The sequence below is a fragment of the Canis aureus genome, chromosome 33 (assembly GCF_053574225.1).
Source record: "Canis aureus isolate CA01 chromosome 33, VMU_Caureus_v.1.0, whole genome shotgun sequence".
Taxonomy (NCBI): domain Eukaryota; kingdom Metazoa; phylum Chordata; class Mammalia; order Carnivora; family Canidae; genus Canis; species Canis aureus.
In genome coordinates, this window is record NC_135643.1 from 38,916,359 (window position 1) to 38,943,279 (window position 26,921).

At 39.4% G+C, this 26,921-nt stretch overlaps 1 long non-coding RNA gene across 3 annotated transcripts in view; it reads left to right on the forward strand.

Annotated features, from left to right (window-relative positions):
- The window catches only part of LOC144304037 (uncharacterized), a 149,422-nt gene that overhangs the window by 110,512 nt on the left and 11,989 nt on the right, over positions 1-26,921 (forward strand). The window contains exon 3 of one of the 3 annotated variants that reach the window (XR_013371028.1): positions 1,196-1,470. The exons of 1 other annotated variant lie outside the window; for it this stretch is intronic. This is a non-coding gene — a long non-coding RNA (uncharacterized LOC144304037). Of the gene's footprint in view, positions 1-1,195; positions 1,471-21,344; positions 21,442-26,921 lie in introns of those variants that run through there. One more of the 3 variants, XR_013371026.1, reaches the window with a different exon arrangement.

Genomic DNA, 26,921 nt, shown 5'->3' on the forward strand with positions numbered 1-26,921 from the left:
CTGTTTCTCATGTGTCAATTCTACATGCCTCTACAGATAAGGACAAGTAGAGAAAATCATGAAATTTGATTTGCTTTACTTTTTTTTATTTAAGGATTTATTTATTTATTTATTTATTTATTTGAGAGAGGGACAAGGAGAGAAAATCTGAAGCTGACTTTGCACTGACTACAGAGCTGGACATGGGGCTAAATCTCATGATCTCATGACCACGAGATCATGACCTGAGCCAAAGCCAAGACTGAGACACTTAGCCAGCTGAGCCACCCAGGAGCCCCTTGATTTGCTTTTCAAATAAATATATGTTTATCCAGCTCACATTCAAAAGAAATGTGTGGGAAATATCAGAAAGAGAGACAGAACATAAAGACTCCTAACTCTGGGAAACGAACTAGGGGTGGTGGAAGGAGAGGAGGGCGGGGGGTGGGGGTGAATGGGTGACGGGCACTGAGGGGGGCACTTGACAGGATGAGCACTGGGTGTTATTCTGTATGTTGGGAAATTGAACACCAATAAAAAATTAATTTATTGAAAACAACAACAACAACAAAAAAGTAATCCTTGGGCAGCCCGGGTGGCTCAGCGGTTTGGTGCTGCCTTCAGCCCAGGGCATGATCCTGGAGACCCAGGGTCGAGTCCCATGTTGGGCTCTCTGCATGGAGCCTCCTCCTTCTGCCTGTGTCTCTGCCTCTCTCTCTCTCTCTCTCTCTCTCTCACTGTGTCTCTCATGAATAAATAAATAAAATCTTTAACAACAAAACAGGGGATCCCTGGGTGGCTCAGGGGTTTAGTGCCTGCCTTCAGCCCAGGGCATGATCCTAGAGTCCCGGGATTGAGTCCCATGTCGCACTCCCTGCATGGAGCCTGCTTCTCCCTCTGCCTGTGTCTCTTCTTCTCTCTCTCTCTCTGTATCTCAAATAAATAAATAAATAAATAAATAAATAAATAAATAAATAAAATCTCTAAAACAAAATAAAAAACAAAAGTAAGTGTTGGGAAAGCTACTGAGGATTTCAATGAAATAGAAGTAACAATTTCCTGATCTTAACTTCTCAAATGCTTTTTGAACTCCTTCTCATATTCCCGTGATTACATAAAAAGCCTTATAGTCTGGACTTCCCCTGCTTCCCCCTCTGGCCACCTCCTCTGGCTACCTTCTCTGGCCCTCTCAAGCTGCACGGTCTCTCCCACACAGGACTGTCCCGGTGGGGATATGGCTCGTGGACAGCAGAAGATTCAGTCTCAGCAGAAAAATGCCAAAAAGCAAGCTGGACAAAAGATGAAACAAGGATATGACTAAAAGGCTGCTGCCAAAGCTGCCTTAATATATAGCTACACTGTTTGTAGGACACAAATGCCAGCCTCGAAGACCTTCAAGCAGCACATTGAAAGCAAGCATCCTAAGACTCCACTTCCTCCAGAATTGGCTGATGTTCAGGCATAAAGTTGTTTACAGGTGAATTCATGACACCTTTGACTTTTTTTTTTAAGATTTTATTTATTTATTCATGACAGACACAGAGAGATCGAGAGGCAGAGACAGAGGCAGAGGGAAAAGCAGGGACTTGATTCCCAGTCTCCAGGATCCTGTCTTGGGCTGAAGGCAGGTGCTAACCTGCTGAGCCACTGGGGCTGCCCACCTTTGACTCTTCTACTGTCTCAGACCTTAGGTAACAAACCTGCAGCTGCTTTTCTAACAAGCTGTTGATCAGCAAAAATAAAGGGGCTACGTAAACACTCATTTTTATGCTGTTCCCTTTTGAGCTTCATGCAAAGACAATTCTGTGAAAGTGTACAGTTGATTCTGATTTGGAAATCTGAAAATGTTATAAAAAATCCTTGTTATAAAAAATTTTTTACAATTGTAATTATATTGATGTTCATATTGTGTAAAATAACTCATTTAATAAAGTAATACTTTGATTTTACAAAAAAAAAAGCCTTATACTCTGAAGTTTCTTAGGCTTGGGGGACTCTACACTTTAAGTGAATCACCATCATGATTTACATAGCAATAATTGTCATTATGGTTTTATTTACTTTTCCCTGTTCATTTTTGTGAGGATACATTGGTGAAACTACAGATACGTATCCCTAATTGAAAAAGAAAAGTTAAATTGATCTTGAAAAAAATTGCTCTGTGTATCTATTTCTGTCTTCACTTGTGGTGCCAAAGAGGTAGGTTATAAGGCACAGATGCCCTGGGTGGTGTTCTTTATAGAAGTTATCCATGCATTGGGTTTAAAGGGAAGTAGCTTTGAACTTCTTTAAATCCAGCCGGAACTACACTAACTCATGAATAAACAATATCATGTGTTTGGGAAAAATATCAGCTATCATATCCATATGTGTTTTTCTGAAGGCTTTTATGTAGTGGTTTTGATTCTTATCTCAAAGACAGTTGCTGCATTTCATCAAGTAACTGCCACAGGCCCCTGCCTAAGCAAAGCATTTTGGTGACTCTGTTATTAATAAGCAAGATTTAGAAACCAAGCCAAACCAAACCCAAAACTAGCCATCAGTCAAGTTTGTCACTTGTCTACTCTTTGAAGAAGCAACAAATGAGTTACAGATGGATCATTATTTACAGTTCCCTGACATGTCCTAAGGGCTTGACTGGATGTTTTCTACAGTGTTACCACTACACAGCATTTAAAACTTCCTCTTAAAAGAAGCTCCTGCTGTTTCTTCTTAGCAGGTGGCCCATAGAACTGTAGGAGTTGGTTGATCACATTTTTCTCCATACCAGGGCTGCTGCTCCATGTTATAAGGAGTAGACTCAGAGGAGGAAAAAGATTTGTGCCTATATGTTTAGGAGTGGTGCTGGACTGTCACACTTGATTCCTTTCTTGTCCTCCTAGCAAGACTCTGAACATGAGTCCTTGTCCACCAATGATGGCCACCATCTTTCCATTCCAGGGTGATTGGCCCAGATGTCACCTCCTTACAGACAGTTTTCCTGACCATCCTCTCCAAGAAGGTCTCCCTTACTACTCACTACCATTGTGTTCAGTTATTTTCTTCATCCACCTCCCACAAGTTTGTGTATGAATACCTTTTAAAAAATGATCCATCACTCCTTTGGGATTGTAACCTCCAGAATCCACATCTGTTTGGCTTATTGCTGTTCATCCACAATAGCACATTGTACAGAGCAGGCACTCAATAAAAGTTTGTTGAGCAAGTGTGAAATGAGGAGTTTCATAGAACTGACATACCCCATCTTGGGTCTTTCTTTACCTGCCTTGCTAATGTCACCATTCATAATAACTTTTAAAAATTAATTAAAATAGTGTGTTACTTTAGTGGACAAAATTTTCACCTTTTTTTTCTTTCTTTCTTTCTTTCTTTCTTTCTTTTTTTTTTTCTTTTTTAAACAGCTGGCATAGAGTTCCTTTTGGAAAAAGAACTTCTCCAGAAAAATACCTAAATAGTCTACTTTGGTTTAGGATAGGAAAGACACCAGGGAGTATGCTCTATACTACTAAGATGAAACAAGTTGTTAGAGAAAATGCTTGGTATAAGATGTTACTAGTAATCAGAGTTGGAGAAGAGAGCCATGCATCACAGTGGGACCCTGGAACCTTTAAAAAAAAGTGTTAACCAGTTAAGAGGTGAACACTTTCTCATGGCAAGATAACCACAGTCTTTAGAAAGCACAACTGTCTAAAATCTGGTTTTAAGTTATTAACATTCTCTGGCATAAATCACTTTTATAATACCAAACTTTGGAAAAGTCTGCTGCATGCACATATTTTTGGGAGAAATTTTGGGAAAACCAGGGAAAAGCAGCCATGCCCACCCTTGGTCACTGTGGAAGTAGGAGCTAGAACAGCTGCAGAGATGACAGGTGGATATAAGTTAAATGTAAGTGGCCTCTTTCAAGTTGTACTTTAAGTTTATACCTTGAAAACATTTTTGGTTGGTTGGTTATGGACTTAAGTTACTTATGCACTGAGTGCTGCATAAAGTTTCAGACCCATGTATATATACATAGAATATAGTCATTGGTTAAAAATAAAATGTTTGGTATTTTTAGTGGCATGTGAATACAAAAGCCGAAGTGTGAGTTATGATTTCTGTTTTTAGTGGTAGGAATTCTATATTCTCTGTCAGCTGTCTGTAGAAATTTGTGGTGACCACAATCAATTTCTCAAGGGAATGCTGGAGAATCCTAAGCTATACACCTTGTGAAGGAAACTGGCCTCCTGCCTTGGCTGGGGGGAAATGGTGAGGCCATGAGAAACTGGGGTCTTCTATGGCAGGCCAGACTGCACCCAGGATTCCTCTGGAAGAAAGGGGGTTCTTGGGTGATTTGAGGGTTCTCTTTGGGACTTTAATCTCTGGAGTATTGGTTTTTTAATTTTGGATGTCATTGAGAATGTTGCTTACAGGTCTGTACCTTTTTCAAAGCCAGCCAGGTCTGGAGAAACACTTGTTAAATATAAAATCCAGATGATTAAGGGCATTTGCTTTTTCTCACTACACCAGATACGCAATTAAGAAGTGAATGTCAGGTGATGGACTTTCGAAAGAATTATTGATCATCCTTCCTTAGGATGTAAAAGTCAGTAACGAAGACTCAAATTTGTTTTATCTTTTTGGTTTAAAAATTGTAGGATGGTAATACCTTATTAAAATATATAAATCCATAAATTACCATTTATTTCAAAGCCACAAGTAAAATTACACTTCTGCTCATGTAAAACGAATCTCATTGTACTCTTACAGTTCAGTGCGCTTGATGGCTTGATGGCTTTCCCTCTTAAACCTCAGAGGGGAGAAAATTCTCTATCATTTTGCATAAAAAGTGTCTTCTTTGAGATGCCTTAGTATGTGGGTATAACATAGAATAAGGGAAGCTTCCCAAATGGCTTTAGAGCAGGTTCATATCTGGTTCTTCAGCCGAGTTTATATTTATGTATTTTCTCTTGAATTACTCAGTATTATTTCAGTAGTCCAGTGTCCCTAAATGTATTTCTGCACTAGGATCATTTTTGTGTTAGTGATCTTCCTGGAAAAATAATGTCGGGGAAAGTGGCAATGCTTCGAAGTAAAAAACACAGGCTTCTAATGATGGAATCAGGCACAATTGGATTGCCTTTGTCATGCCACTTAACCTTTATGAAAATTATTTTGTTCGAATGTAGAATTGGATTTATTTCAGGTGACTTTTGCTGTATCAGGTCTTGTGGTTTAAATGGCGATTACGAGTATATTTGGAAAGTTGAATAGTTAAATATGCACATTAGCTCTGGATATTAGTTTATTCATATTTGTTTATCTGTAGCTCTCTCTGTATAAAACATCCTTCTCTTCCTTGTTTGTCTGTTTATTTAATCTCAAGTCCTTGAAGGTGTATTCCCACACTGTGGTTTGCAGGGGACCTGTCCTGACTTCTGGGTCTCTATTACATGCTGCTATTTTCATGTGTAGTTTCTTGCCCTAACGCATGATGCTGTAATTCATCCCTGTCTGGCCCATTTCCCTCAGTTGTCTCTGAGCTCTGTGAGGGCAGCAATCTTATTTTTTATTGCTGCATTCTCCATGTCAGTCACAGGCATCATTCTGATACACAGTCAGCCCTCAATAAGTATTAATTTAATGATTACTTATTTATTGATTTTCCAAGTGTTATTTACTTCTCTGAGGAAATAACCACTTACGTTAAAAAGACTTCACAGTGGGCAGCCTGGGTGGCTCAGCAGTTCAGCGCCTGCCTTGGTCCCAGGGCATGATCTTGGAGACCTGGGATCAAGTCCCATGTCGGCTCCCTGCATGGAGCCTCCTTCTCCCTCTGCCTGTGTCTCTGCCTCTCTTTCTCTCAGTATCTCTCATGAATAAATAAATAAAAATTTTTTTTTAAAAAAAAAGACTTCATGGTACGATCATGTGCCTTATTTCTGACTTTATGATATGCTTTTAATGGAGGAATGATGGATTATTTATATCAAATGAAAAAGAGAATTTGGAATTCCTGTCTTCAGAGAATTTTACACAGAAGGAAACTAAGATCCAGAGAAATTAATAATTTTGTCTGATGTCATGGAGCTTGTTAATGACAGAACCAGTATTTCAGAGAGGGAGGCATTGTTCCAAGGTAAATATTTATGGGTTTGAGGTCTTCATATGTTAAATTTTGGTTTAGCTGTTTGGCTACAATGCATTGGCTAAGAATTTGACTTCTCCAATCCTTGTTTTCTTCAACTCTAATTTGAAGAGACTGCTCAGGAAACAGGGTGAGGACAGAAGACTGTTCTTGTATTAATTAAACAAATTAACCTGTGAGTATGTTTTGTGCAGTTGTGTAGATCTATACAATAGTAGCCATGACTTCTCAGTCTTATGATTCTTATGTAAGAGCTCTTTTAATTATTTATTTTATGTAGAAATCTGTTTTTTTTTTAAGTTTTATTGAGATATAAGTGACACAAAGATAAACTCAAAATGGATGAAAGATCTAAATGTGAGACAAGATTCCATCAAAATCCTAGAGGAGAACACAGGCAACACCCTTTTTGAACTCGGCCACAGTAACTTCTTGCAAGATACATCCACGAAGGCAAAAGAAACAAAAGCAAAAATGAACTATTGGGACTTCATCAAGATAAGAAGCTTTTGCACAGCAAAGGATACAGTCAACAAAACTCAAAGACAACCTACAGAATGGGAGAAGATATTTGCAAATGACGTATCAGATAAAGGGCTAGTTTCCAAGATCTATAAAGAACTTATTAAACTCAACACCAAAGAAACAAACAATCCAATCATGAAATGGGCAAAAGACATGAAGAGAAATCTCAGAGGAAGACATAGACATGGCCAACATGCACACGAGAAAATGCTCTGCGTCACTTGCCATCAGGGAAATACAAATCAAAACCACAATGAGATCCCACCTCACCCCAGTGAGAATGGGGAAAATTAACAAGGCAGGAAACCACAAATGTTGGAGAGGATGCGGAGAAAAGGGAACCCTCTTACACTGTTGGTGGGAATGTGAACTGGTGCAGCCACTCTGGAAAACTGTGTGGAGGTTCCTCAAACAGTTAAAAATATACCTGCCCTACGACCCAGCAATTGCACTGCTGGGGATTTACCCCAAAGACACAGATGCAATGAAATGCCGGGACACCTGCACCCTGATGTTTCTAGCAGCAATGTCCACAATAGCCAAACTGTGGAAGGAGCCTCGGTGTCCATCGAAAGATGAATGGATAAAGAAGATGTGGTTTATGTATACAATGGAATATTCCTCAGCCATTAGAAACGACAAATACCCACCATTTGCTTCAACGTGGATGGAACTGGAGGGTATTATGCTGAGTGAAGTAAGTCAATCGGAGAAGGACAAACATTATATGTTCTCATTCATTTGGGGAATATAAATAATAGTGAAAGGGAATATAAGGGAAGGGAGAAGAAATGTGTGGGAAATATCAGAAAGGGAGACAGAACATAGAGACTCCTAACTCTGGGAAACGAACTAGGGGTGGTGGAAGGGGAGGAGAGCGGGGGGGTGAGGGTGAATGGGTGACGGGCACTGAGGGGGGCACTTGACAGGATGAGCACTGGGTGTTATTCTGTATGTTAGTAAATTGAACACCAATAAAAAAAAAGAGATATAAGTGACACATAAGATTGTGTCGGTTTAAGGTGTGCAAGTGCAACATAATGATTTGATATGGGTATGTATTAAGAAATTATTGCCGCAGTAAGTTTAGAGAATTTTTGATGCTGCCTCTGACTCCAATGGAAAACACTTAATCAAGTTTTTGAATTACTATTTATTTCTTGACAAGTAGGTGTGAAAACTCTTCTTGTTTTAATCAGAACCCTTGCTATTTAGTTATTCAGTGCCCCTTGCAAACACCTAAAAAGGAAACATCTACCAATTTGATTTGTATCTGTTCTTTCTCTCCTTCCTATGAATTTGATTTTCCGACCTTTAGATTGTTAAATAGCACATAATATCTTGATTTTGACCAGCAAATAACTAGTTGACATTTATGAATTCCTTCTTAATTAAAGATAATTATAAGTGCTTCTTTTCTTTTCTTTTTTTTTCTTTTTTTTCCATTCTTTTCTTTTCTTTTCAAGATTTTATTTATTCATGAGAGCGAGACAGAGACACAGAGACACAGAGACATGGAGACACAGGCATGGGGAGAAGCAGGCTCCATGCAGGAAACCTGACATGGGACTTGATCCCAGGACTCCAGGATCACACCCTGGGCCGAAGGCAGGCACTAAGCCACTGAGCCACCCAGCCACTGAGCCACCCAGGGATCCTGGTTATTTTCTTATGTTAAGAAGCGAACTGGGAATATTTTTGGACCATTATTTTTGCTATACTGAAATAATGTTGACATTTGATTATCATGCTAAACTATTCTGAACACTTTTTAGCCATCAGAAATCTAATGCAAGGGAGCTTGTGCTAACTTTTCAGGACTGACATTTAGAATTAAGATTTACTATTGCTTACTGGTAGGGATTATACTAAAGGAAAGAAGAGAAGTCATGAAGGGAGTGGAAAGCCTGGCTTGAGGCAAAGTTGTGAAGCAGATTGGGTTAATCATAACTGTTTTCTCAGGTTCCATCAGTCTTTTACCCATACTTTCTTTTTTGGACACCTTCTCTGCAGAAACTTCTCTAGTAGGTTCTTAAAGCCATGTTACTCTGGTTATCTGGAGCTGGTTACAGCAATGCCTTCCTCTTTACTATAAAAGGTAAAAGCAATTTCTTCTGCTTTGCCAGTGGAGGGCTGCCTTTCCACAGTAGACTCACCTTCACTTTTCAGGTGATATATTTATTTTAAGATTTCCTTCTGCATACTTGCAGCTACTTTTGCTATTAAGTCTAAAACAAAGCAAAGGGATTAACAAGTCACAGCACTTCTGGCGCTACTTGATAGGGATGTCCTGGATTGGTACGTACGTATGTATGTATGTATGTATGTATGTATTTTTTTAATTTTTTTCAGGATTGGTTTTTAATTAATGGATCTAATTTTAAGGGAACACTAGAGAATTTAAATCTGCTTCCTTTTAATTGACTCCAGTTTAATTCTTTGCTCTAGATGTAAAAATTAAGTGTAATCATTTCGCCATTTGATGAACTTTCACTTACTTAGTGATGGCTGCAGTCCCTCCTCAGGCTTCTGATCTTGTGTTTCGTGTCATTTTTCCTTAGCCAATATGGATCCCAGTTCCTTAATTTGTCTACTTGTCTCCTTTGGGTACACACCAGTTTTTCAGTGTTTTCTAATAGTACAGTGGCCGTAGACACATTAATGAGGCTCTCGATCTTACGCTATTTGTACAAGAAGATGATGTTTACTTTTTCTTATTGCTGACTCTTATTTTGTGGTTCCTGGTCTTTCTTACCTTTTCCATTGCTTTCCTTTCCTAATGAGTCCTCATTCACTTTTTTTTTTTGTCATATTCATGGACCTGAGGAAAATTTGCCTTGAATAATTTTCATAACATGTATTTTTTATTTGTGATTGTGCTCCTTGTTAATTGTTTTTTTATAAAAATAACTTAATATTTTGTTGAATAAATAAGTGAAATTCCAAAAATACATGAATATTTCAGAAGTTTCTGAGAGAAAAGTTGTTTTGATTCCTCCCTACTGACTTCCTGTTCTACTCCCTAAACTCTCTTAACAGTTCCCTGTGTATTCTTCTAGGCATTTTCCATATAAGTTGAGTAAATACCTGGTTATGAAAAAATCTAACTTTAATTTTTGTACCTGAATTTAATTTCTTTATAGAGCTTCCATTTTCCTGATGATCTCTGAGTACTGGAAAACTGAATAGTGTCAAGGGCAGATGGTCTGAATCACAGTCATGTTTATGTACCAGACCCTACCTTTTCATTATTTCTGTTTCTTTGATTGTCACTGTGGCCCTACCTGGTCATGTCTTCTTCCACTGTTTTGGCTTGTTCTTGGGCTTTTGCTACTGAACACCAAAGACAAAAGCTTATTATTATTTTCTTTTAATTCTGTAGATTCTTTTCTGTTATCTTCTTAAGACATGGAGACATTGGCTACTGCCTGAATGGGGATAATTATCAGATAATAATAGCAAGTATAAGAAAAAAAATTAAATATGGGATCCCTGAGTGGCGCAGTGGTTTAGCGCCTGCCTTTGGCCCGGGGCGTGATCCTGGAGACCCAGGATTGAATCCCACATTGGGCTCCCGGTGCATGGAGCCTGCTTCTTCCTCTGCCTGTGTCTCTGCCTCTCTCTCTCTCTCTCTATCACAAATAAAAATAAAATAAAAAAATAAAAAGAAAAAAAGAAAAAATTAAATATATATCTAATATATATGTTAACTGAAAATTCAATAGGAGTTTTCCTGTTAGTATTTAGACTGAGCCTGAAAGATAAGGATAACAAATTATGAAATATCTCTGGCACATTCTCAAGAGAGATAGATATTGTACTTGTTAAGAGGTGGTCCTACTGATCTGTGGACCTCATCCTTACCATCCAGTTTATATAAACAGAAAACCAGAAAAGCTTAAGAGAATTTATTGAAGAAGGGGAATTTTAAGTGTTCCTGGAGATAAAACCCATGAAAATGTGGTGGATCATCTGAGACTTTAAATTTTTTTATTTATTCATGAGAGACAGAGAGAGAGAGAGAGGGAGAGAGAGAGAGAGTCATAATTCAGCCTTCCTCTGCCTTTTTTGGTTTTGTTTGGGCCCTCAAAAGATTAGATAGTACCTGAACACATTGGTGAAGTTGGCTCTTATTTGCTCATTTGACTGATTCAGATGTTCAACTCTTCTGGATACACTCTCAGAGATACACCCAGAAATAATATTTCACCTACACCTGAACATCTGTTAGTTTAGTGAAGCTGACACATAAAATTGACCACTGCATTCTGATAAATGCCCCTAGTCCCTTTGGAGTAGGCTTCTTGGAATCTTCTGGGAAAATTGTGATATTATTACAAGATCCTCCTACATCTACCTAGTCTCATCTTCATTCAGGGATTATAGGTATGATTATTGACTCAGGCCCGGAAATTGGATGAGAAGCCTTAACTCCTTTATGTTGACTCAAGTGAGGCTTTTGTTCATCAGATGTAGAAGGTTTTTATTCATATTATACAAATTGAGTAGGACCTTAGTTCTGTTCCTCTGTCTTAGCCCTTCATCCATTAGCTCATATCAAAGGTTTTGCAGGTCAAATCATTTTGATAATCACTCTGGTCCTGCTGTCTAGCATGGCTATCTTGCCTGTCTTGCCCTTCCTGGTTAATTGATGCTCTATTTTGGTTCACCAAAATCAGAGACACTGGTTACTTTCAATCTGGAAGGATAGCCACTAAGGGAGCAACAGAGCTTTACAGGAAGGTGTGCTTCAATCTTCCTTGACAGGATATTGACTGAAACAATGTATTTTTCAGTGCTTTGGTATAGGAAGAATACTCTAAGCCCTCTTAGGAGATCTAGTTAGGAGAATGTTATACATGATCAATCTATCCCAGTATTTCTACTTTCTTCGATCTTGGGATTTTCATATCTATAAATTCATCCTGGTTTATAATTTTGTTCCTTCCTCCATGGTCTTAGAATCCATTTCCATGATATCCCCATTAGCTAACCACCAAGTAAAAATAACAACAAAATATTTTAGTTATTTTGGTGTGTAAGCTGCTCACTTTCTAAATTTCATTTTGTACCATCCTTACAATGACATGTTTGGATTTTAGTTGTTGATCTTGAGGCATTGAAAGATGAAAGGAGTACAGCATGTCAAGACTTGTCATTCTCTTGAAAGGTATCCTGCTCAGGTGAAGCCATTAAAGGATCTCTGGTCTAGCAAGTCTCTACTCATCAGACAGGGAAGGAGGAACTTCTGCTGACCAGGGTGGCACTTAGGAATTGGAGGATACTCAAAGTTATGTGAGTCTACTCAAATGTATCTGTTCAAATCATTAGGCTACCATTCGTTCCCAATCAATGTCCAAAATTTTCCAGAAGGACCTGATGAGGTTAAGGATTGACTTATCTTCATCATAACTTGAGCTGGAAATTTAAAATCTTGAATTAGTTATTTCCTTTTTATTTCCTTTTTTACGTCTGCCTGTCGTCTGTCTGCCTGTCGCCGAAACACAACGTGTCAGCTATTTCCTTTTTTAAAATGTAGTTAGAAGACATTGACAGTCTCATGAAATTTAGATTCTTCTTTTTTATCATAATATTTTGTGTAGAGACACTTGGGTTGTCAAAGCATTGACTCCAAAAGGTTCTTCACTGCAGGTGACCAGAGCTGATGATTTAAATAACTATTTTATCAATACAGACCATGGATTTTCCTGGTCCCACCATTTAGTTTTAGTAGGAGCCTTTCTCTACTGAAAATTATTTACATCAGATACAAAATCCTAAATTGCTGTTTTTTTTTAATCCTCCTTTGCAGAGGGCAAAATCTAGCTTGTTGAACAAAGAGAATTACTATAAACATATAATATAGGGTCCATAAATATTAGAAGGGTTAAATAACCATATTCTAGGATGCGCTTCCAGAAATAATTCCCAAAACCACAATGCAGAACTGGTTGCCAGTGTAGCTGGTGTTACTAACAAAATTAAGAAACTGCCCTCAAATTGGGAAGTTGTCACTGTAGTTACTGGCTCCAGAACCATGCTGCAGCTGGTATGGCCCACCGCAGGAAAAGGAATGTTTCATTCCATGATTCTCTTCTCACTTTCTCAGTTCTTGAATTCGAGGGGAAAAAAAGCCAGGCATTAATTAGTGGAATCTAAATCACACTGGAACTCTACCTGCAAGTTCATCAGGGAAATGTAGTTTCTGTTTTTCTGGTGTCTGTAGTACACAAGAGGAGGGTCTAAATAGCATTTGAGAAAGGCAGTCTGTTATATTCTTCATCTGATTCTCAATTACTACATAATTTTCTTTCTCCCTCTTTTTATTTGTATTTATGTGGTTCTGTTCTATTTTTTTTTTCCTATTATTCTTTTGAATGTGTAAGCTATTTACTCAAAAATATGGAGCAAGGGGATCCCTGGGTGGCTCAGTGGTTTAGCACCTGCCTTCAGCTCAGGGCGTGATTCTGGAGTCCCGGATCGACTCCCACATCGGACTCCTCGCATGGAGCCTGCTTCTCCCTCTGCCTGTGTCTCTACCTCTCTCTCTCTCTCTCTCTCTCTCTCTGTGTCTCTCATGAATAAATAAGTAAAATCTTAAAAAAAATATGGAGAGAAACGGGGAGCATGATCTAGGGCAGCTGCCAGCATCAGTTTGTAAACTGAGCATTATCTCTAAATGTTTCTCACTTATTTGCTGTGTCTTCTCTTGGGGCATATTCTCCTTCGTGTGGACAAATAGTGCAGGGCTATCTATCAATAATTTCCCAAATTATGAATTTATGTTTATTTAGTTCTCTTATTAACTGACACTGGTATCTACTGCAGATACAATTATACTTTTTGCCCTATTCCCACTCTAGTTACTAAGTTAGGAAGCTATGTCTCAGAAAGTAAAGGTGGCAAGTATAAATAGTTTTCTCTTTGGTTCTTTTTTTTTTTTTTTTTTTTTAATTATTCGATCCCGGGTCTCCAGGATTGCGCCCCGGGCCAAAGGCAGGCGCCAAACCGCTGCGCCACCCAGGGATCCCTCTTTGGTTCTTTCTATTCTTCTATTCTGTGTGGGTGGAACTGGGCACTTATGGAACTCATAGAAGCAAGTAGATAAAAGTTGTTGAGCATTCTTGGGCTATGCCATTTACTTTTTGCGAACTCCATTCGTTGGTGGCATCCTCTCTGGATTTGGCAGATAGTCTTTACAGTTTATGGTTTGGGATCATGACTATTCCTAGTTTTATTCAAATTTTCTTTTTCTACCTATTGGTCCTTGTCATTTTGTAGGCTCAGCTAGTATAGTGTAATAACAACAGCTTTATCGTGACATATTTGCCAGGAATATGGAAATAGGAAAGAAATTGAGAGGAATATTTTAGATTTTTCTTTTTTAGAGTACTTATAATAAAATGAAAATCAAGTTCCTTTTTACTCATGTGACTTTTAACCCTTTTCTGTGTGTCAGTGGGGCTCAGTAGCAATAACATAAAGAGAATGAATTCAATAAATTTGGATGGATGATACCCTCATTTGGAATCTAACTAATGGGAAATGCAAATGACGACTTAAAACTCTACATTGTTTATTATTAAACATGTGATAAATATAGCCTTTTCTCTATGGTCCTCCTGAGGAAATTTCTCATCTGGGAACCACTGGAAATTATGATAAAATTTTGCCTCCTCCCTGAGCAATCTTCCTTTCAAGCACTCATGGATGCTTAACAGACTCAATAGTATATTAAATATAAACGACTTCCCTAGGGCTATGGAGGAGAAATGAAAGAATTATGAGTATTAGGACCAAAGTAAAACTAGTAACATTTAGATCATAAATGGAAATGTCACTTTGTCCTGGCACTGTTTGCTTTGCATATTTACCATTTTGGTTATTTATACTCCACTTTGTTTTTAAAAAGGTTTCAGGCAATGTATAAAAATACACAAAATAAAAATAAGTAAGTGAGGAAATTGAGGTAAAGGGAAAATATGGAAAAACAAGATGAAATGAGGAGTGAAAGAATGTAACAAATGCTTGCCTCAAGATTCTGTCTTCTTGCTAAAAGTGGGTTGCTATTTGCTCAGAGCTTTCTAGCAACCATTGTGGAGAGGAAAGCGTAATTAGTTGCAAGAATCACAAACTCATTAAGAGATAGACAAGGCCACTGCTCAGGAGACCTGCACAATATCCCTGGTGCTGTGTTAAACTGTGACTTGTTTTCTTAACAATATTCATTGGGTAAATAAAACAACAAATTTTACAGACACATTTTTGGAACATTTTTTTAATAAAATCAATGGCATAACACCAAAGTGTGGGACAGTCCAGGTGTAAATTCCTGCTAGTTTGTAGATTTGAGTCTTCAGAAATGTGTTCATTATAAAAATTATTTCTTTTTGGTTTTAATAATTGTTTTAAATAGGATAGTTGTGTGTTAAAAAAATTTAAGTAAAATGAATAAATACAATGAATAAACAAAATGCACTTCACTTTTCAAGATTGTTAAAAAGTTGAACAATTTTTCTTTGTATAAACAAAGGAATTAGCACACATGTGTATACACATGCATACACACGTCAGTAGAATTACTTTTTGGCATCCACTGCTCATACATCCAGAGTCATCATTTTTTAATCATATACTTTGGTTCATGTGAATATAATGAAGAATCCAGCCCCTAGTCCATGTGGGCTAATGGAATAAAAATCACAAATAAGAAATAAGATAAAGAATTTATGAAACAAGAATAGATAGTAACAGAAAAATTACAGAATGTGAATATAAGAAATACAGTATAATGATTAACTTTGAACTTCTAACTCCATTTCCAAAACAACACCACAGAACAGTTGAAGAAGAAATTAATGAGCTGGAAATGTGAGAAATGGCATAAAATGACACATGGCAAAAAGGGATAAGCAAAAATTTAAAAGGGAGACATGGGTGATAGCATTAGGGGTTCTAACACCTACCAGAATGAGTGTGAGATGGAGAAAATAGTGAAATTGTAAGTGACATTCAGGGGAAAGAAAAGATAGAAAATTTCCAGAAATAAAGATTTGGTGAAAATCCCCAAATCCTGAGTGGGATGTATTCAGAGCATATACATATACTCCTGGCTATCTGGTAGAGAGATTTTAGAGGGTGAAGGGTGAAGGATGAAGGGAAAATCCTAAAGTTTCTGTAAAGGCAACAGATTACTTACAAAGGAAAGAGAGTCTTCTTGATATTAATCTTAGCAGCTTCAGGTTGTAGAAGTTGATAAAATCAAAGATAAAGAATGGAGATTAGAAAAAAAAAGTTAAAGTTAGAAATAAATAGATCTCAAATTCTAAGGATAATATAAAAGGAAATGAACAGGAAAATAAAGGTTAAACAAGTAAACTAAACAGTTTAATAACAGGTTACTAAAGATATAGAAAGATAACTATTACAATGTAAATCAAAAGCAAAGTCACATGAGGTAATTTTAAGTAAACAATCTTGAGTTAAGGAAAACAAAACAAAACTGATTTTCAATCTGGATAGAAAATACCTTCACCACAGGAAAGTAGAGTGAGAAAGAGGAAAGGAGAGCACAGACAGATGACTATAGGTAAGGAATTTGTGTCTTAAAATCTTGAGGTGTGTCTCCTATTAGCATTTCATGGAGAGAAAATCAAGATACTGACTCTAATAACCCTGAAACTCCAGTCCCTTACTTTAAGAGCAAGAACCTATAGGCACTGTAATTGTACTTAAAATTTCGGGAGTATTGTTTTTTTATTTCAAACAGGTGGTAATTGGGTATGTTATTCTTTTTTTTTTTTTTTCTTTTTTAATTTTATTTATTAGGATGCCTGGGTGGCTCAGCGGTTAAGCATCTGCCTTCTGGCCCAGGGTGTGATCCTGGAGTCTGGGGATCGAGTCCCACATCGGGCTCCCTGCATGGAGCCTGGTTCTCCTTCCTCCCTCCCTGTGTCTCTGCCTCTCTCTCTCTCTGTCTCTCTAATAAATAAATAATTTTTTTTAAAAAGATTTTATTTATTTGAGAGAGAGACAGAGATAGCGAGAGAGAGCAAAGGAGGGAAGAAAAGGAGAAGCAGGCTCCCTACAAAGCAGGGAGCCCGACATGGGGCTTGATCCCAGGATGACCCTGGGATCCCAACCCAAGCCGAAGGCACACGCTTATCTGACTGAGCCAGCCAGGTGCCCCTGGGTGTGGTATTCTTGCATGGCCCATACATGCAGCACTTAACATCACCTCTAAACATTTCCCACACAGGTGGACTATTACAGTATTATAGGAAGTTGGAGAAAATCACAAGTACTCATAGAATATAAAGGTTGTTCAGAGATCCAGGATAAGGGATGTTGCTTCTCCACTGAGTATAATAGCATTTTAGATGGAGTTGTCTCTAAAACAGGCACTAGAGCAATATTCTTTGTATTTCTTGCTCTAAAAATGGTTTAACATTGTTTTAATTTACTTTAAAAAAATAAAAGATAAATAAAGAAAGGAAAGCAAGCACTCTTCCTTAAAGAGGAAATGCCTCTTTAAGGCTGTGGTTCAAATCAGTAAGCATCTTGATAGATAGAGAAGACCATTTTTCCATCATTGATCTTTCTATTTGGAGATAACATTATTGAAGATTAAATTACAATAGTAAGCAGGTGTTACTGCAGATTTCGGTAAACAACTGAAACCTTTCTCTATGTCTGCTTCTCTGAGATCTTAAGAAATGCATACAATAACATATAAGAGAATCCCAACACAAAGGCCACTCATTCTGGACTTGAATGCCATAAAACTAAGTAAATAGTTTCAGTAATATTATTTGTAAACTAGGTAAACCTAATTAAATTACCATCTCCAGTTCAAAATAATGCTTGATCTGTGGTGGGATTACACATGTGTGTGGAGCTCCCACCTGGGTATGTTCATGTTTTATGGTCTTTTAGACTTTTGGCAGCAAATGTTATATCTACTTTCCCATAGCTTTCCCCTAATGTTAATGGAGTGAGAAATGAAATATGCTTTCTTAACTTCCCTTGGGCTTTAGTAAAGTTAGACTATGACTAGGCAACCAGCAATGGAAAACAGTGAGAAACAAATGGCAAATTCTCACAAATCAAGTCCTTCCTTAAGGTCAGCTATGGTGTATACGCTGCACTGCAGCTAATAATAATAAAAGAAGAAATAAACAAAGACGTGTAACCTTATTGCTCTTAACTTTTTACTCTGCCCTCCATTCCTCTAGTCCTGTGTTCTTTTTTTTTAATAAAAAATCATATATTTTCATTAAATAATCTTTTATACATGGATTTCCACAAGCCTCCTCCCCAACCCTTAAGGGAAGGGATGTTATCATTGCCCAGGATACTGCCTCTTCCTGTCAGTGATCTGGGTCCCCAAATGCCAACATCAATCACCCTGCTGGGGCCTGTAGCTTCTTAATCTCCAGATCCTGCTGACCTTGGAAAAATATCCAATCAAGTGACAGCTGGTATTGTCTGCTTCAGTCATAACATAAAACAGGAAGGGTTCCACATCATAATATAATGTCTTGTGGTCCAGAAAAGGCTTGGCCAACAGGCACAGGTTTTGGCAGTAGATCTTGTTTTTCTTGCCATCCACTTCAAACACTGAGATGGAGCCTTTGCAATAGATCTCATCGCCAGGTGGGTGTTACCACACACATTTAGACATGTGTCGGCGAAGTATCATTTGGCTCTTCATGTATTTTAAACAGAATTCGCACATGTAGAGCCATCCCAGTCGTGTATATTCTTCGGGATAAGGAGAACGGTACCAAGTGTCGGGCTCATAACGACCAAAAGCAATTGTTTTAATCATGTTGCTCCCCTCAGTGATTTGGCCTTGCAGCCTTAACTTCTACAAATCCTCTGAAGCTTGTGCTCTTCGGAAAAGATCCAAGTCATACTCGCTAGTCAGGTTTTCCAAGAGAGGTTCCCGAGTGTTCCCATAAGTCTGTCTGTGTTCCATGGTAGTCATGACAAGTATGCTGGCACCGGAAAGCTAGTCCTGTGTTCTTAAGAGATAGGTGACTGTTAATGTTAATCTTTTAGCAAGTACAAACATGAAAACTAACATCAGCATGAACTGATTTACTTGAATGTGACTTCCTTAAGGAGAGGGAATGTATCCTATTGGTACTTTGAACCTCCAGATGGAGAACAATGCTACCTTACATTAGTTGCTCAAGAACAAAATAATGCCTTTTCACATATATTTGTAGCACACATCATACAGTTCTGCCAACTGTTCTATCATGGAAAAGATAAAAAGTAGCGTCATGAACACAGAACTCTGGACCATCCACAAAACATATGAGTCTTGGGATTGTATCGTGATTGTTTCACATTGCTCTTTTGTAGAGGGTAGATATATCCATTTTTATCACTGGGTGTTGAAACATCTTGATTTTCAGGTGGTACTGAGTAAGGGCTGGGAGAGATAGAGGGAGGGCCATGAAATCAGGCTTACAGAAATCCCAAGGGTGCCGAGATGTAAAAAAACAGAGATAAGAGAATAGACCAGACCACCTGGTCCCAGAGGTGAGGGAGTATTTTTCTTTGGTGGCTATAATGTAATCAGAGAAAGTCACCAGACCACAAAGAAGTAAGTCATTAAGGGTGTTATCAATAGTCCTTGCTCAAACCAAGACTGCACAAGAATCTCAAGGCCACAAACTCCCTGGTCAAGTTTTCAATAAAAGACCAGCCTGAAGAGCCCTCAGTGGCAACCCTGTTGGGACCCTCTCACTTCTGAGAGCTTTTTCTGTATCCTTGCTTAATAAACTTCTATCGCTTTACTCACTCTCCTTTGTCCATGAGCTTGTCTCTGTGAGACAAGTACCTCACTCTCACACTTCAATATAAGAAACCAGAAAGATTTGTATGGGAAACAGTAATATGAGACTATAAAGTATCTAGCAGGGACATTTGTTATTATTTTATTTTTAGCATTTTTTACTTTGGGAATTAATAAACGAAACAGTTTTTTTTCCCCCCCAGGAGAATTAATGGCTCATTACAGGCAGTGTAGTGAGTGAAAAAAAAAAAACAAAACAAAACAGGAGACACTTAGAAGCAATTAGTATTTACTGAAAACCTGCTATATGGCAAACTTTTGCTAAACTTTGGCTATCCTGAAGTGAGTAAGACAGATATGGTCCCTGTCCTCACTGAGTTGACATTTTAGGCAATAGGCAACATGCCAGCTGACTTAAACAAACAAACTAAACAAACAACCAAGTAAACAGGTATTTTCAGTGCTTCATAGGAAAGGAACAAGGTGCTGAGATAGGGCTGGGTGGTGGAGTCTGGGTACAGAGGGACTTTGGAGAGGGCCCGGACAAGGTAAGAGGCCGAGGGATAAGGAGGAGAGCCAGAGTTCAGATACTGGAGAGTATTCCAGACCAATAAACCAAGGGCAAAAATTTGAGGTAGGAAAAATTTGCATGTTAGATCTGGATTTGAGTCTAAACATGGTTATCCAAAACATGAGAGACACCTAACTTTGGGAAATGAACAAGGGGTAGTGGAAGGGGAAGTGGGCAGGGGGTTGGGGTGACTGGGTGATGGGCAATGAGGGGGGCACTTGGTGGGATGAGCACTGGGTGTTATGCTATATGTTGGCAAATTGAACTCCAATAAAAATTTTTTTAAAAATTATAATCAGGGAGAAATATCTGAGCGTGAACTAGGGTGGTAGCAGTGAAGGCAGGGAGAAGCAGCTGGATTCTGGAAATGGCATGTTTCATTAGTTCAAAAGGATGCACACCTTTCACACAATAACCCCTGCAACTGGAATGTATATTAAACTGATAACATGTCTTAAAAAATTAAAAAAATAATAAAATGGTTAAGATGATAAATTTAAAAAAAAAACAAAAAACAAAAAAACATGGTCATCTATGAGCCTAAGTGGGCAAGTTCCTTTACCTAGAATTCTTAGTTTCACATACGTAAAATCAAAATGTTAATGTCTGTGTTGAAAATTGTGTGCAAGTTAAAGCTCTCTATGGCAAAGTGCCCAAGGCCTTGTAGACCTTCCAAAAATGTTGTTTCTCTTCCTGCCAACATTTTATAGCTTTAAATGAATTCCTTACAAAAGTCAGAGCAATAACAGCAACAACAAAAATAGTTAAACTTGTTAAGGATAAGAGTCGTTTTGTTCCAAATAGTACATACTGTAAGAAAAAAAAACAACAAGCCCCCCAAACCCCCATACAACTCTTTTGGAAACTTTAAACAGGATTCAGCTGCATCCTAACAACTGTGACGGTCACTGATTATCATACCTATTTTTTAATGCAAGTATATTTTAGCGACTGCAAAAAAGTCAAGATTGAAATATAATAGATTAAAACCCTTACTTGGTGAGTTTTCAGTAATAGATTAGTGTGTATTTAATTGCTTTTGCAGCATGAGTTAATTTAATCTCTTTTACATTAAACAGACTATTAAACAAGACTTCACAATGCTGCTGTATCACCACCAGCATTATTTTACTATCTATAGGCATTTTGTGTTCGTTTTAAAAACCCTGCAAAAACATGTGTCTGTTTATATGACCTTTCATAACTAATTCCAGTTGGGTTTTGACAACCAATTGTAGTGCTTGTTTTCTTAACAAGCAAGTAACTTTCCCTTTCTTGGAATGAGAACATATGATACTTTTTTTTTTTTTTTTTTTTTTTTGCAAACACAGGAGTTTATTTACAAGCTCGAGCTTGGGTACAAGTATACCCGACACAGCGGAGCAGGGACTTGGACCCTGAGGTGGGTTTCAGGAAAACCATACCTCGGTAAGATGTCTTCCAGCAGTTTCTTGGTCACAGTCTGTGCTGTTTCATGTTTGGTGGGAAATGCCTCTGTCCATCCTGAAAAAGTGTCTACAAACACCAGTAAATACCTGTATCCCCATTTTCCAGGTTTTACCTCAGTGAAGTCCACTTCCCAGTAGGCTCCTGGGCGGTCCCCCCAGAGCCAGGTACCCGGGTTAGATCCATGGGTGGTGGCATTAGTTAACTGGCATGCGTGGCAGCTTGCCACGATCTGCTCGATCTTTGCTCGAGAGTCTTTAATAATGATCTTTGCATGTCATATGAGGTCTTCTATCTTCCTTGTTCCCATATGAGTACTCCAGTGCATTTTGGATAGGACTCGCCCTCCTAGTTCCTCTGGCAGGATGATGCTGGAGTCTGCAGCCCTCCACCAGCCATGCAAGCACTGGGTCATAGGCAACCGTTTGAGCCAATGTAAATCAGTATCAGTATAGTTGGGGGTGTCGGGCAGGGTCGGTGCCCCCGGATCAGGTCTCCGTTTCCATGGTTACAGCTGCCCCCGCGTATCTGATTCCTTCTCAGACGAATCTGCTGCCATCTGTGTACCAGGTGGTGTCCACATTCTGCAGTGGCTGGTCCTGGAGAGCTGATTCTGTGCACCTGTGCCAAAATTTCTTGACAGTCATGCAGAGGGGGGTCCCAGTCTGGGTTAGGGAGACGAGACGCATGGGGTGTTGGCGGACCCTGACAGGGTCTGTCCCCGGCTTTAGTTCTATATATATGGCCGGTCAATACGGACCAGCCCAATTTCCCTAGTTTCTGCCCATGCTTGGGGAAATTCCTGCAGCCAACGTTCAATGTCAGTCATTGGGGCTGAGGGCGTTTGATGGAGACAATATTCGTCTTCTAAACTCAGGACAAGCATCTGAATCGGGTGCCCCTCTTTGTTTAGGATTTTTCCCCCTTTGGAGTGGAAGCGAATTTGTGCCCCCATCTTGGTGAGCAAATCCTGACCTAACAATAGGTAGGGGCACTCAGGGATGACCATGAAGGAGTGGGATACCCGGCCCATGCCGAGATCCACAGTTCTTCGGGTAATCCATGAGTACTGTTTGGTGCCTGTGGCCCCTTGCACCCATGAAGTCTTGCTTGCCAATTTCCCTTGGGGTTGTAATAAAACCGAATGTTGTGACACAGTGTCCACTAGGAATTCAACAGGTTGCCCTTCCACTCTAAAAGTTACCCTGGGCTCAGGGAGGGGTGCCGAACCCCGACTCCCCTAGTCGTCCAGGTCCTCCATCTCCAAGATCTTGGCAGGGGCCTTAGGTCTTTTGTTAGGGCAGTCTTTCACCCAGTGGCCCTCTTCTTTGCAATAAGCACATTGGTTTTTGTTCAGTTTAGGGCGCTCCCGATGGGGACCAGGGCCATCCTCCTTACCTGTCCCTGAGGCCAGCTTCTTGAGGTGCCTCCATCTTTCCCGTGGGTCATCCATGGTTGTAGCCAGCAGGATCTTGGCCAGGTTTCGGGTCTGCCAGTCACAGTTTGGTTTGCTGTTCTTCCGGACTTTCTCTATTATTATAGGCTCTTTCTGCTACTATTACTAAGTCCTGCAAGCTCTTCTCTCCTAGTCTCTCTACTCTTTGCAATTTCTTTTTATTTTATTTTTTTATAAATTTATTTTTTATTGGTGTTCAATTTGCCAACATATAGAATAACACCCAGTGCTCATCCCATCAAGTGCCCACCTCAATGCCCATCACCTAGTCACCTGGCAATTTCTTTTTAATGTCCGGAGCGGCCTGGTTAACAAAAGCCATGATAATTGCGGCCTTGGTTTCCGGGGCTTCTGGGTTCATAGAGGTGTACTGCCTAAAAGCCTCTATGACTCTAAGAAGGCTGCTGGACTCTCATCCTTACCCTGTCTCACATCATACACCTTGGCCAGATTGGTAGGCTTGTGTGTGGCAGCCTGGAGACCTGCCACTAGAGTCTGGCGGTGGACCTGGAGGGAAACCAAGGGGGGGAATTCTCGATCATGTCCTGCCAGGCCAGGATGTAGGGCACCTGGTCAGGATGGCTGTCTGGTTTGTCCCTGAAGATCACAGCCTTAACCTGTAAGATAATAGGTAGGGGAAAGTTCCTTCTCGGGGCCAACCCACATCAAAGGTTGGCCATTCTGATATGCAATAAATTTGAAATCTCCCTCTCCTTATGTAAACAGTTATGACAGTTAACAAAGACACAGTAACACAGACAAATGCACAGTTAACAAGGACATAGTAACACAGACAAACGTTCCAATGCAGCCACAGAGACAAAACAGAAAGTAACCCAAAGGGCTGGCAGCCAGCCCTTCTTACAGATGAGGACCCTGTCCTCCAGGCAGGGACACGGGATGTCTCCTCAAGACCCCCGGTCGATAGCCGCCAGCACGTCCGCCTAAGCCAATGTCGACCCAATACAGATTGGAATTCCTACAGGTAAAAGTACAGTTTAGAGCTCTCAGAAAATATGCATGCAAAAGGTGGAAAAAGTTGAGTGCACTCACCAGGCGTGAAACCCTCCAGATGGGGTCCTGGGGGTTTCTCAGATCCCGGACGAGCTCCCAAATGTTGTGCCCAAGATCGCGGATCTGAGAAACCACCAAGGAGCTGACACTGATGCAAACACAGGAGGGTTTATTTACAAGCTCGAGCTTGGGTCCAAGTATACCCGAACAGGGACTTGGACCACATATGATACATTAAATGATTAGAGCAATTTAAGTCCTGAGCAGATTCTATTCACAAAAACATGTTCCTCTGAGGTTTGCTACAGCTATAAAATGAACCATGATAAAATAATCCCTGGTATTAGTAACTCTAGAACCTCTGTGTGTTCTGCTGAAGAATAAGTGGCTGTACATAAGCACAGTCCAGAATGTACCCCCCACACACACACCCCTCTGGTGGCATAAACCAGAACCTATATTGTTTGTGGCTGTCATAATTGCAGAGAGGATAAGGGTCATTTTGTTTCAAATAGCACTTACTGTAAGAAAGCCAGGAAGCCAGGTTTGGATTCACAGTGGCCTAGGTTCCTTGAGACATGGAAGAAGACATGCTTTTCCCAGATATGTTCCACTCTGCTTTAAATTTGATTAGCAGGTAACTTAATTGGTCCTGCTGCCACTGAGACCTCTAGCAAGGCTGAGGTGGCTAGGAAAAGCTAATGGAGGGAGGTGTTTCTCCTCTTTAAGTGTTTACAGAGAGGTAGAAAGAGCCATTTGGAGTTTGTGGTGGTGCTGATGAGGAAAAAAAGAAAAAAAAGTATGTCCAAAGAGCATGCATGGAAGTTCAATTGAAAAGAAAATTGTGGTGTAGGTGAAGTGAAACAAACTGAAATTACTCATTGTAGACAAAGCCAGGCTGAGTCATCTGGGGTAAAAATCTAAACAAAGAAAACCTCACTAAAATTTCCTATTTTAAGAGAATGGAAAGGAATATTTTTTGTCTAAATAACTCCCAGGAATATAGACATTCTTTCTGAGAATGACAGAGAGTGAAAGATTTCTGTGGTTTTGAGTTAAAGATGATTTCTTCTACTGGATACCTGTGACAAATTGCAATGACTGAGTGAAATGAATCTTACTTTTGATTTTGTTCAGGTAAATTTATGTCTCCCATTGGCTCTTTACTAGTGGCCAGGAATGCCTTTTGTCTCCCCATTTATTTAAATACTACAGTTTCCCGTTAAAAATCTAACCTCTTGGGATCCCTGGGTGGCGCAGCGGTTTAGCGCCTGCCTTTGGCCCAGGGCGCGATCCTGGAGACCCGGGATCGAATCCCACGTCGGGCTCCCAGTGCATGGAGCCTGCTTCTCCCTCTGCCTATGTCTCTGCCTCTCTCTCTCTCTCTCTCTGTGTGTGAATATCATAAATAAATAAATAAAATTAAAAAAAAAATCTAACCTCTTCTGGAGACCAATCGAAAAACAGACTCTTAACTTTTTGAGAACAAACTGATGGTTACCAGAGCAGAGGAGATGGGGGGTGTGGACTAAAAGGGTAATGGGGATTAAGGAGTGCACTTGCTGTGGTAACATTGGGTGTTGTATGGAAGTGTTGAATCACTATATTGAATACTGAAAACTAATATTCCTCTGTATGCTGAATGAAATTAAAATTTTAAAAATTAAAATAAAAAAAATCTTACCTTCCCTATTAAGTTTCTTTTTTTTTTTCCCTATTAAGTTTCTTTTACTGACTCTCTTCTCAGTAAGCTACCCTTTCTGTCTGACTTACTTTAGTACTCTTTTATTATGGAGTTGGAAATCCTAGTTGAACCCAGAGGGGAAATAGAATTAGGCTGTGGAATGGGTAGAGTGATGGTCCCTTTAGGGTCTATATGTAAGATTTGTCAATGTTTTGTTTTGGTAGTAGAAGGAGGGAAGTGTTTTGTGAAAGTTGGGTGGTGAAGGCATGATGCTAACACAGGCGATAAGATTGAATTTTTCCTCTCCTAGCCTTTAGGGTAGGTTTTGAGCCCAGGGGAGAGAAAGGTGAAGGGTGGAGGAATTATAATCCTGAAAGACTCAGTGAGACATCAGATACAAGCAGTGCTGCTTTAGGGCCCATCAGAGAACTTACAACATAGATTTGGTAAGAGGATCACCCCCAATCCTACCTCTTCCTCCTCCCCTAGCCACAGAGCCTAGTGTTGCATTGTCACCTTAAGATTCAGGAGGCCACTGGTGTAGGACTGTTGAGCATGCCATATGGTGTCTCCACAGAAGGCACCAGGAGCAGAACCAACAGAAGAAGCTTACCTAGATGAAGGAACCAGAGTAGATGGACACAAACAGATCGGTTACAAGAAAATACAAGACCTCAAACAAGACAGAAATATATAGGGGGGGCTATGAGATGGAGAAGAAGGGACTGGAGAGGGGCTTAATTTCTGCATGAGCAAATGTAGGTCAAGAATCCTAATAATTCAGCATAAATATTAGTATGATTTTATTTCTCCTCATAGCCTGGCATAGTCCCTTCTAGCTATTTCCTTTACAACTATTCTAGGTAATAATGTTTTTTTTTAAAGTCACTAGTTATAATTAAAAATATCCACATATGTATTTCTTTAAAAATGATATAATTATGCCCAGGTTTTTACCAGAAGTTTATCTAAATTAATTAGTGTATGGATTTGCTAGGACTGCCATTACAAATTGGATGCCACAACAAATGGATGGCTTAAACAACACAAATTTATTTTCTCATAGTTCTGGAAGCTAAAAGTCCAAGATAAGGTGTTGACAGGGGTGGGTCATCCTGAGGGCTATAGGAAAGAATCTGTTCCATGCTTCTTCCTAACTTCTGGTAGTTTGCTGGCAATCTGTGGCATTTTTTGGTTTGCAGATCTCTGCCCTCATTCACATGGAGTTCTCCCTGTGTCTTTGTTCAAACTTTCCCTTTTTATAAGAATATTAGTCATATTGGAGTAGGGATTCACACCTTATTCCAA